Here is a 12,914-nt window from a genome sequence, read left to right as displayed (position 1 = left end):
TTTATTCCTAGGTATGTTGTTTTTATTTTTATGCAATTGTAAATGGGATTCTCTTCTTAATTTCTCTTTCTGATAGTTTGTTATCTATCTATATAAAAGGCTAATATGCAAAGTGTCCCCTCAGGAGTTCAAATGGGAGACTGGGAGTTCAATCACTTGCTATGATGTGTGCTGACCATCAGGGGGCATCACAGAACATGATGGGTGACCAGTGGTGGCAGCAGCAGCAGCAGCAGCAGCAGCTTCAGGGCGCTGAGGGAGCAAGGGAAGCAGAAGGCAGGGAGGCAGGGAACCTGATCGGCCCTGATTGCTGGCCAGGCCTAGGGACCCTACCCATGCACAAATTTCAAGCACTGGGCCTCTAGTTGCTGTATAAAAATGCAACCAATTCCTGAAAAATATTTTTTTTTTTATCTTGCAACTTCACTGAATTCATTTATTAGTTCTAATAGTTTTTTGGTACATTCTTTAGAGTTTTCTATATATAGTATTAAGCCATTTGCAAATAATGACAGTTTTACTTCTTCCTTTCCAATTTGCTTTTTATTTCATTTTCTTATGTGATTGTTGTGGCTAGGACTTCCAAGGTTGTGTTGCATAAAAGTGGTGAAAGTGGACATCCTTCTCTTGTTCATGATCTTAAAGAAAAAGCTGTTAGCCCTAGCCAGTTTGGCTCTATGGATAGAGTGTAAGCATGAGGAATGAAGGGTCCTGGGTTCAGTTCTGGTCAAGGGCACATGCCTGGGTTGCATCCTTGATTCCCAGTGAAGGGCATGCAGGAGGCAGCCAATCAATGATTCTCTCTCATCATTGATGTTTCTATCTCTCTTTTCCTCTCCCTTACTCTCTGAAATCAATAAAAATATGTTTTAAAGATTTTCAGATTTTAAAAAGAAAAAAAAAGGCTTTTAGCTCTTCACCATTGAGTATGATGTCAACTGTGGGTTTGTCATATATGGCCTTTATTACCTAGAGATATGTTCCCTTTATACCAATTTTGCTAAGTTTTTTTTTTTTTATCATGAATGGATGTTGAATTTTCTCAAATGATTTTTTGCATCTATTGATATGATCATGTGATTTTTATATTTCATTTTTGTTTATGTGGTGTATCACATTAATTTATTTGCAGATATTAAAACAGCCTGATGGATTAAATCCCACTTGATCATGTTGTATGATCTTTTAAATGTATTGCTGAATTTTGTTTGCTAATATTTTGTTGAGAATTTTTGTATCTATGTTCATCAAAGATATTGGCCTATAATTTTCTTTTCTTTCTTCTTCTTTTTTTTTTTTTTTTTTTTTTTTGGTAGTGTTTTTGTCTGGTTGTGGTATCAAGGTAATGCTGTCCTCATAAAATGAGTTTAGACGCCTTCCACTGCTTTGCGAGTTTTGGAATAGTTTATGAAGGATAGGTATTAATTCTTCTTTGAATATTTGGTAAAATTTATCTGTGAAGCCATCTGGTCCAGGGCTTTTGTTTGTTGGAAGTTTTTGGTTACTGGTTTGATTTCGTAGTTATCAGTCTGTTAAGATATTCTGTTTCTTCCTGATTCAGCCTTGGAAGATTGTATATAACTAGGAATTTATAATTTCTTCCAGGTTGTCCAATTTGTTGACATAAAATTATTTATAGTATTTCCTTATAGTACTTTGTTTCTCTGTGGTGTTGTCACTTTGCTTTCATTTCTGATTTTACTTATTTGGGCTCTCTTTTTTTCTTGATGAGTCTGGCAAAGGTTTATCAATTTTATTTATCTTTTCAAAGAACCAACTCTTGATATTATTGATATTTTCTATTGTTTTGTTCAGACTTTATTTCCACTCTGATCTTTATTATTTCTGTTCTACTTACTTTGGGCTTTGTTTCTTCTTGTTTTTCTAGTTCCTTTAGATGTAATGTTAGATTGTTGTATTGAGATTTTTCTTGTTTCTTGAGGTAGGCTTGTATTGCTGTAAGTTTCCCTGTTAGAACTGCTTTGGCTATGTCCAATAGATTTTAGGTTGTTTTGTTTTCATTTTCACTTGTCTTAAGGTCTCTTCTGATTTATTCTTTGATCTCATGTTAACCCATTCATTGTTTAGTATCATGTTATTTAGCCTCTACATGTTTATATTTTTCAGTTTTCTTCTTGTAATTGATTTCAGTTTCATACCATTGTAATTGGAGGAGATGGTTGATATGATTTCAATCTTCTCAGATTTATTGAGACTTGTTTTGTTACCTAACATGTGATCTATTCTGGAAAATGTGCACTTGAAAAGAATGTATATTCTGCTGCTTGGGGTAAACTGTCCTAAAAATATCAACTAAGTCTATCTGGTCTAATGTGTCATTTAAAGCCACTGTTTCCTTTTTGATTTTCTGACTGATTGATCTATCCACTGATGTCAATGGGGTGTTAAAGTCCCCTCCTATCACTGTATTACTGTCGATATCTTCCTTAATGTCTGTCAATATATGCTTTATATATTCAGGTGCTCCCACATTAGGTATACATAGTTACAAGAATTTTGTCGTTGGATTGATCCCTTTATCATTATGAAATGCCTTAGTCACTTGTTATAGCCCTTGGTTCAAAGTCTGTTTTGTCTGACATAAGTATTGCTACCCCATCTTTTTTTCATTTTATTTCCACTTTTATGAAATACCATTTCCCCCACCCCTTTATCTTTAGTCTGTGTGTGTCTTTCAATCTCCTATTGACAATATATATAAGTCATTTTTTTTATTCATTCAGTTACCCTATCTCTTTGATTGGAGCATTTAGTCCATTTACATTTAGAGTAACTACTGATAGGTATGTAGTTATTGCCATTTTATTCATTGTTTTCTAATTGTTTTTGTTGTTCTTCTCAGTTTGTTTTTATGCCCTTGCTTTCTCTCTTGCATGTTGTTGACTTTCAATAGTGTCATACTTGGATTTCTTTATTTTTTTTTATATCTCTTGTCAATTTTTGGTTTGTGGTTTGTATGTGCTATACCAAGCTATGTTTATAGCATTCTAGCAGTCTATTTTAAGGTGACAGTCACTTAAGTTCAAACACATTCTAGAATCACTACAATTTTTACTCATCCTTTCTACATTTATGTTTTTGTCATTATTTTTAGTTCTTGTGTGTCTCTTAATTTATTGTTGTAATTATACATGATCTTCCTACATTTACCTTTTAACCTTTGTACTAGCTGTATAGTTAATTAATCCACTACTTTTACTGTTTGCCTTTGTCAGCTTTTTCTTTCCTCTATTTTATGTTTTTAATTTTTTTATTTTATTCTCACTTGAGGACATGTTTTTGTTGTTTTGTTTGTGGAGTGTTTTTTATTTTCTTTTTTAGAGTGAGAAGGAGAGAGAGAAACATCAATTGTTTGCCTCCTGAACAGGCCTGGGATTGAACCCACAACCTAGGTACTAGTATGTGCCCTGACTGGGAATCAATCCCATGACCTTTTGGTGTATGGGACATTGCTCTAACCAACTGAGTCAAAACAGCCAGTGATTCCCTATATTTTCTTATTCATATGTTTTATCTTTTCTCCTTAAAGAAGTTCCTTTAGCCCAGCCAGTGTGGCTATAGAAGAAATGGGCTCAGGAAAAAAAAAAAGGCCATAGACAGGCTCAGTTAAGGGAAAGACTGACTTTTGTCAGGGAAGATTCTAGCCTAAGACATGACTACCAGCCATGAACTGCTTTTGCTTAGAGTTTTAATTTCAGACCATCCTATGTGGTTACTTCAGGTCTCTGAGTTTGTAAGGCCTCCCCGAAGGCTTCCCCTGCGCTTGTCAGGCTTAGATGTGGCCCCTTTTTGTCCACATAATGTACAAATATGCTTTCTATAACTCAACAGTGAGAGCTATTTAACCCTGTTATGTATTCCTCTTTGCCTTTTTTGCTAGTAATCACAGAGCTAAGTATTGTGTGTTGTTTAAGTTCTTCATTGGCCAGCATTTTTTTTATACTTTTATTATTTTATTATTTTTTAAATTTAATAAATCTTTATTGTTCAGATTATTACAATTGTTTCTCCTCCCCCCTCCCCATAGCTCCCCTCCACCCGGTTCCCACCCCACCCTCTGCCCTTACCTCCCCACAATGTCCTTATCCATAGGTGTATGATTTTTGTCCAGTCTATTTCCGTACCCCCGACACCCCTTCCCCCCTGAGAATTATCAATCCACTCCTATTCTATGCCCCTGATTCTATTATATTCACCAGTTTATTCTGTTCCTCAGATTTTTAATTCACTTGATTTTTAGATTCACTTGTTGATAGATATGTATTTGTTGTTCATAACTTTTATCTTTACTTTTTTCTTCTTCCTCTTGTTAAAGAATACCTTTCAGCATTTCATATAATACTGGTTTGGTGGTGATGAACTCCTTTAGCTTTTTCTGAAGCTCTTTATCTGACCTTCCATTCTGAATGATAACTTTGCCGGGTAGAGTAATCTTGGTTGTAGGTTCTTGCTATTCATCACTTTGAATATTTCTTGCCACTCCCGTCTGGCCTGCATAGTTTCTGTTGAGAAATCAGCTGACAATCGTATGGGTGCTCCCTTGTAGGTAATTAACTGTTTTTCTCTTGCTGCTTTTAATATTCTCTCTTTGTCTTTTGCCCTTAGCATTTTAATTATGATGTGTCTTGGTGTGGTCCTCTTTGGATTTCTCTTGTTTGGGGTTCTGTGTGCTTCCTGGACTTGTAAGTCTATTCTTCCACCAGGTGGGGGAAGTTTTCTGTCATTATTTCTTCAAATAGGTTTTCAGTATCTTGCTCTCTCTCTTCTTCTGGCACCCCCATAATTCGGATGTTGGTACGCTTGAAGTTGTCCCAGAAGCTTCTTACACTATCTTCAAATTTTTGGATTCTTTTTGCTTTTTGCTTTTCTGGTTGGGTGTTTTTTGCTTCTTTGTATTTCAAATCTTTGACTTGATTCTTGCATTCCTCTAGTCTGCTGTTGGGTCTCTGTATAATATTTTTTATTTCGGTCAGTGTATGTTTTATTTCTAGTTGGCTTTTTTTCATATCCTCGAGGGTCTCACTAAATTTATTGGCCTTTTCTAGGAAATTCTTGAAAAACCTTATAACCGTGGTTTTGAACTCTATATCCAGTTGTTTGTTTTCCTCCATTTCTTTTGTTTGTGATCTGTTTCTTTGTCTCCATATTTTCGCTGCTTCCCTGAGTTGGTAGGGTGGCTTTGTGTGCTAGGTGTCCTATATGGCCCAGTGGGTCGGCCTTCCAGTTACCTGAGGTGGACACTCTTGGTGCACCCCTTTGTGGACTGTGTGTACAGCCTTGTTGTAGTTAAGTCTTGATTGTTGTTGGTGTCACTGGGAGGAATTGACCTCCAGGCCAATTGGCTGTGAGGACCCGCTATGTCTATAAGGGAAGAACTGCTGTGCTGGAGATACGCTTATGGGGCAGGACTTGCTTCATGGGGCTTTGGTGCTCGCTGAGTCTGCCTCTGGAATGTGTCATTTATGGATGTGAGTAGTTGAAATCTGGTGTTGTCTTACACTGACCTCTAGATACACTAGCTTCTGGATCTCTAATGGGGTGCAGGTCACTGTCTGAGGCCACCCAACAGGTGCTACAGCAAGAACTACAGTTTTCTCCTCTTTGCTTGGGGTTTGGAGGTTTTGGAGCTGTCTGACCAGAGCTAAAGTTTATTAGGTTAAGCTGCGATAGGGCAGGCCATTTATATGCAAAAGCCGCTGTGTGGAGCTTGGGTGGGTTTGTAGATTATGTGGGGCGGGGTCTCAGGGAGTCACTAGTCTAGGGCATGGCAAACAGCAATGGCTGCCAGTCAGCCATCTCTGCATTTCCACGTTTCCAAGTCCCCGCGGTTTGCATCCCCGCACAGTAAACAATGATTGCTGGGCGCACCTCTGTAAGAAAGTCACTCTCACTTTCCGACCCAATGGCAGACAGTCCAGCTTCTCCCCGTAGGAGTTTGGGTCCCCAGTGTCTCCCCAGAAACAGGAGTTCAGAGTAATTGGGAGCTTGTCTCCCTTCAGTTTGAAAAAAGCTGCATACCCAGTCGACCACCGCCAGCCCGATTCACGTGCCTCCGTACCTCAGCTTTTCAGCAATTGTGCACGTCTCAATGCTCTTTTCTCTTTCCTTCTAGTTGTAAAACTTCCATTCAGCCAGCTTTCCCCTGGTTCTGGGTGATAGACGTTTTGTATTTTAGTTGTAGTTTTGAAATTGTTGTGAGAGGCAGCAGTGTAGGTGTTTACCTACACCGCCATCTTGGTTTCTCCCCTTTTTTGATACTTTTTTCCCCCTGTTCTCATTACTTCTTGCTAATTTTAAGTATATGCCCTAGTAAAGTCACGCTGCTTGGATGCAGATCCCTCCTCTACTATTAACTAGTTGGGTGGCCTTGGAATGTTGTTTAAAGCCTCTGAGCCTCAGTTTTCTTAGTTATAAAATGGAGATAATGACTGATCTTATCCTGGAGATCTCCCTCCTGGGAGCACACCTGTGGCTTTCCCCGCCCCTTCCCTCCTCCCTCTTCTTCTCCCCAGGCCGGTTCTCCTTGCCTCTCTCTTTCTCCTAAGTTCGAAGGGTCCTTTTCTTTTGCCCCTGTAACTTGTCTCTGGAGCCCATTTCTTCTACTGCTCATTTCTTCTACCTCTACCTTTTGAGATAAATTTTCTCTTACAGTTTGGGGAAAAAGGACCTATCGTATGGGATTTTTGTGAGATCATTGAAATCCTCTTGGTAACATAAAGGGCTTAGCACCTTGCATGCTGCATTATACAAGTCTAAAAATGTTCCACCATTACTAATATTAATATTAATTGGAGTTAATTTAGTTACTGGACAGAGAGAGGGCCCATAGCAGTCTGCCTCAGGCAGGCCAGTAGTGTGTGGGTTCTTGACTTCCTGCATGAAAGATTTCACAACACAAGTCCAGGTAATTTCAAGCGTATGTTTATTAGCACTGGGGAAAGTGAAACAGGAAGGGCTTAGGATAGAAGAAGCAACAGGAGTCCTAGGTGGTCTGCTTTGGCCTCTGGAAATAGGAAAGAAATGAGCTGAGGCAGGGCTACTTTGGTTCAGAGAAAAGGGCCTTGGAGACAGATTCAGGAGTTACCCAGGATGAGCTGCCACTGCCCATTGCTCCCCTGGTTGCAAGACTCATGGGGGCCCCTTAGAGTTTGGGATTTGCACGCCTGTGGGGAATGAACAGGGGGAAGGGAAAGGCACAGCACACTCCCTGCGAGCTGGGTGCTTGTCTTGAGGGTTTTAAAGGCTGGGAGTTTAGAGGAGTTCTTAGAGAAGGATCTTAATAGAATATTCATCAGCTATTCCAGGTATATCCTTTCAGGGCCATGGTCTCCACTGATTGGTCAATGCCAGGGAAGGGGGTCATTAGTTAGCTGGTCCTGGCTTGCCCTCCTTGTTTTGCTGCTTTTCTGGGCCTGGAATTGAAATAAAACTGAGGCCTAGATGTTATGTTTAGGGAGGAAAGGTCAGGGTATCTAAACCACATGACCAGCTATAGGAAAGGTCATTAACTGAGCATCAGTCCAGAAACTGAATTATCTTAGTAACTCAGAAAGTATCAGGCTCACTACAGATACATAATCACTGTATTTACATTTGCTAATGGATGTGTATTTATAAAGGAGCCCTTTCCAGTGAGCAAAAGCTAATTTTCTATTTGGGAAGTGGATGTGAATTGGAATTTCTTGGTGATCATAGACTCAAAACCAGGAAAACATAGGGATTTGAGTGAGACATATTACCTAGGCACCAAGAAAGTCCCATGAAATGTGCCTTTCTTTTAAGAGAAAACACCTTTCTAGAGACCAGTTGTTCCCAATCCCATGTGCCTCTCCCTGGAACAGTACAATGTGTACCTAATAATACTTGTTTCTCTCAACCTCAGTTTATTTGATAACTGTCCAGTCTACATCTAATTATACTACTTTTGCTCATTAAGCCACACTGTAGTGGGCATGGGACATATTCTCTTTCCTCATCTAATAGTGAGTAATTAATCAGACTGAATTTCCTGGCTGCCCCACTTTCACTGACTCCAAGAGGTATTCCATAATGGGGGACTAGAATTCAGGAAAGAGGCAGTCTGGATGTATGGATTTGATCACCCCTGGGTAAAAAAACTAAACCTATGGTAAGTGATAGAATTTCTGAAGGAGTGAATAGTTTTAAAAAAGTGTGTGTGTGATATCCACATGTAAAAGAATGAAGTTGGACCTTACACTATTTATAAAACTTAACTTAAAATTAATTTAAACATAACTATAAATTATAAAAATCTTAGAAGAAAACGGGGAAAACTTCATGATAGTGGGTGGCAATAATTTCTTGGATATAACAAACACAAAGGCTGAAAAAATAAAAATAGGTAAGTTGAACTACAACAAAATTTAAAACTTCTGTGCATCAAAATAAACAATCAACAGTGAAAAGACAACATATGGAATAGGAGAAAATATTTACAAATCATATATCCAATAAAAGGCTACTACTAGAATATATACAGAACTTCTACAACTCAACAACAAAATCAGATAACCCAATTAAAAATGGGCAAAGTAGTTGAATAGATAATTCTCCAAAAAAGATATACAAATGGCCAACAAGCTCATAAAAAGGTGTTCAACACTAATCATAGGGGAATGGAAATCAAAACCATAATGAGATACCACCTCATGTTCATTAGGATGGCTATTGAAAGAAAGAAAGAGGGAGAAACCAAGATGGCGGCATAGGTTAAACACCTAACCTACAGCCGGGCACAACAATATCAAAAACACAACTAAAAGTCAAAACGGACATCATCCAGAACCACAGGAAAGCTGGCTGACTGAAATGCCCACAATTAGAAGGAAAAAGAAAACCACAAGGAAAATCAGAGAAGCCGTAAAAGCTTGAGGTATGGAGACACAGGCGGAGACACGAGCCCGCGAGCGTGCGGGGAAGACGGAGCCGGAGAGGAAGGGGCGGCTGACGGCCTGGCTGGCGTTCTCTGGCGGGAAGGAGATAAAAGCGCCAGATTGTGCTGAACCCCAGCTCCGACTGCACTGAACCCCATTTCCCGGCGAAACCCTGGGAAGCCGGGCTCATGCTGGGGGAGTCTGAGCTGTGGGACGGAGACACAGAGGAGCTGCGCCGGAGCCGCGCACGGGAATGCGCGCAGAGGAGGGTCTGTTGCCTGTGCCGCTGGATTGCCCTAGCGGGAAGGAGACAAAAGCTCCGGACTGTGCTGAATCCCTAGTTCCAACTGCACTGAACCCCAGTTCCGGGAAAGACCCGGGGAAGCCAGGCTCATACTGGGGAAAACTGGGCTGTGGGGCAGAGATGCAGAGAGGCGGCGAAGAGCAGAGCACCGGAGGCGCGCAGGGGATTGTGCGCGGAGGATGGGCTGTTGACTGTGCCGCTGAGTCGCCCTGGAGGGAAGGAGACAAAAGCGCCAGACTGAGGTGAGCCCCAATTCTGACTACACGGAAACCCAGTTCCGGGAGAGAATCTGGGAATCCAGATTCATTGGGGGAGAGACTAGACTGTTTGGCAGCGCGCGAAACTCCAGGGCACTTTTCTCTCAGAGGTGTTTGCTGGGAGTACGGAGGGACACAGGAACCTCATAGGGCGGGGCTGACAGGAAGCCAAGGCGGTAGGCTCCGCCCTGTAACTCCGCCCCATCCAAGCTGAACACAGAGGCTTTTACAATTTTGCAAGTCTAGTTGAATGGGGCTGTCTCCCGGCATAGACACAGCTGATCCTCACAGCCAATTGGGCCGGAGGTCACATCCTCCCAGTGTACCAACAGCAATCAAGGCTTAACAACACCAAGACTTTGCACTCAGCCCACAAAGGGGGATATCAAGAGCGACCACCTAGGGAGATTGGGGAAGCTGAGCGATAGGGAGGCAGCCAAAAGGGGAAGGCACCGAAACAGGTCACGAATATAAGGGATGCTGTAATTCCTGCTGAGGGGCCACAGGCAGTAGCTGACCTACACTACATTGGAGACCCAGAAATGAGGGCATCTAGTGGTCGGTGTGAGATGACACCAGACTTCGACCACTCCCATAAGGGACACATTCAAGAGGCAGACGCAGTGAGCGCCGAAGCCTTGCTGCACCAAGACCCGGCACATAGGCGTGTCTTCCGCACAGCAACTCTTCCTTTATAGTCACAGAGGGTCCGCACGGCCAATAGGCCTGGAGGACAATTCCTCCCAGTGACACCAACAACAATCAAGACTTAACTATACAAACAAGGACCAAGATGGAGGCATAGGGCAGAAGCCTGATTGCTGCCTACCACAACGGTTTTGAGACTACAACGGGAGAGCAGAGCAGACACCATCCAGAACCACCGGAGGGCTAACTGAGCGGATGCTATACAACTAGAATAAAAGAGAGGGGTACGCGGGATGAAGCTGATGCCGGTGACCCAAAGACCACACTTTAAAAACTACGGCTCAGGCGACACAATGGTGGCCTGGAATGTGCTCGGTGCAGTTCCCCCAGCGGTCTCCGGCTGAGGGGAAGGCTTCACTCGCTGCCGAGCACGGACAGACGAGCCCCTGGGAGACATGGGGCGGGAGACTACGCGCTTGCTGACCTCCGAGTCCTTCAAGAATCTCAACACCCCGGAAGCGGCCAGGTGCGCACGCTCGGCGACCGGCCACCGCTGCAGACCCAAGGGCCGACGCAGCCACCCCGGACCAGCCCGCCGCCGCGCACCGGGCACACCGGAGCTTCGCCGAGCCCGCCGCCCAACGAGTTCTGCGGTGGCTGCCCTGGAACTCTGAGAAAATGGCCGAAGGAATTGCTGAGAGGGAATTGACCAACAGGAATTGGGATCAAGAAGACGAAACCCCGTAGGTCCCGGATCCGGGTGAAGCCGCGTGCCCCTGGGTATGGGTGAGGCTGGGAACTGGGTCAGGGTGAGGCTGGGCCCCGGGTCCGGGTGAGGCCACGTGCCCCTGGGTCCGGGCGAGGCCATGCGCCCCTGGGTCCGGGTGAAGCTGAATCCTGGGTCTGGGCGAGGCCGTGCGCTCCTGGGTCCGGGTGAGGCTGAATCCTGGGTCCGGGCGAGGCCGCGGGCCCCTGGAGCCGGGTGAGCCCTGGGCCCCGGGTCGGGGCGAGGCCGCGGGCCCCTGGAGCCGGGTGAGCCCTGGGCCCCGGGTCGGGGCGAGGCCGCGGGCCCCTGGAGCCGGGTGAGCCCTGGGCCCCGGGTCGGGGCGAGGCCGCGGGCCCCTGGAGCCGGGTGAGCCCTGGGCCCCGGGTCGGGGCGAGGCCGCGGGCCCCTGGAGCCGGGTGAGCCCTGGGCCCCGGGTCGGGGCGAGGCCGCGGGCCCCTGGAGCCGGGTGAGCCCTGGGCCCCGGGTCGGGGCGAGGCCGCGGGCCCCTGGAGCCGGGTGAGCCCTGGGCCCCGGGTCGGGGCGAGGCCGCGGGCCCCTGGAGCCGGGTGAGCCCTGGGCCCCGGGTCGGGGCGAGGCCGCGGGCCCCTGGAGCCGGGTGAGCCCTGGGCCCCGGGTCGGGGCGAGGCCGCGGGCCCCTGGAGCCGGGTGAGCCCTGGGCCCCGGGTCGGGGCGAGGCCGCGGGCCCCTGGAGCCGGGTGAGCCCTGGGCCCCGGGTCGGGGCGAGGCCGCGGGCCCCTGGAGCCGGGTGAGCCCTGGGCCCCGGGTCGGGGCGAGGCCGCGGGCCCCTGGAGCCGGGTGAGCCCTGGGCCCCGGGTCGGGGCGAGGCCGCGGGCCCCTGGAGCCGGGTGAGCCCTGGGCCCCGGGTCGGGGCGAGGCCGCGGGCCCCTGGAGCCGGGTGAGCCCTGGGCCCCGGGTCGGGGCGAGGCCGCGGGCCCCTGGAGCCGGGTGAGCCCTGGGCCCCGGGTCCGGGCGAGGCCGCGGGCCCCTGGAGCCGGGTGAGCCCTGGGCCCCGGGTCCGGGCGAGGCCGCGGGCCCCTGGAGCCGGGTGAGCCCTGGGCCCCGGGTCCGGGCGAGGCCGCGGGCCCCTGGATCCGGGTGAGCCTGGCCCCGGGTCCGGGCGAGGCCGTGGGCCCCTGGATCCGGGTGAAGCAGTGCCCCTGGGTCCAGCCGAGACCAAACCAGAGGGAGTCGGACCTGCATTACCACCATTTGTCCACCATCCAGAGCTGAGGGGTCAGTGCCGACATGTACTCATAGGGAACCGGTGGACATTGATATTGGGTCTCAAAAGAACTGTTGGTCCAGAAAGAAACTCACTACAGACTGATTCATTTGCCTGTCAGCATAACTATTATTGCTCGTCGCACATTCAATTCTTATAAGTATATCTATAGTGACACATGATTTCGCTCATCTAGGGGAAATGATGAACAACATAGACTGATGAACAAGAACAGAACCAGAAACAAGGAGGCATCGATCGGACTATCGGGCCTCAGAGGGAGGATAGGGGAGGGTGGGGGGAGGGGGGAGAGATCAACCAAAGGTCTTGTGTGCATGCATATGAGCCTAACCAATGCTTAAGTTCAACAGAGGGTTGGGGCATCCAAGGGGAGGGGTGTGGGATGGGAATGGGGGGATGAGGACAAATATGTGACACCTTAATCAATAAAGAAATTTAAAAAAAATAAAATAAAAAAAAAATAGAAAGAAAGAAAGAAAGAGAGAGAGAGAGAGAGAGAGAGAGAGAGAAAGAAAGAAAGAAAGAAAGAAAGAAAGAAAGAAAGAAAGAAAGAAAGAAAGAAAGAAAGAAAGAAAGAAAGAAAAGGAAGGGGAAGAAAGAAGGCAGGGAGGGAGGAGGGTGAGAGGGAGGGAAGGAAGGAAGGAAGGAAGAAAGGAAGGAAGGAAGGAAGGAAGGAAGGAAGGAAGGAAGGAAGGAAGGAAGGAAGGAAGGAAGGAAGGAAGGAGAGAGGAAGAAAAACAAGGGTAAGCAAGGATGTGAA

The sequence above is a fragment of the Cnephaeus nilssonii genome (assembly GCF_951640355.1).
Source record: "Cnephaeus nilssonii genome assembly, chromosome: 6".
NCBI lineage: Eukaryota > Metazoa > Chordata > Mammalia > Chiroptera > Vespertilionidae > Cnephaeus > Cnephaeus nilssonii.
This window is presented reverse-complemented; position numbering follows the sequence as displayed.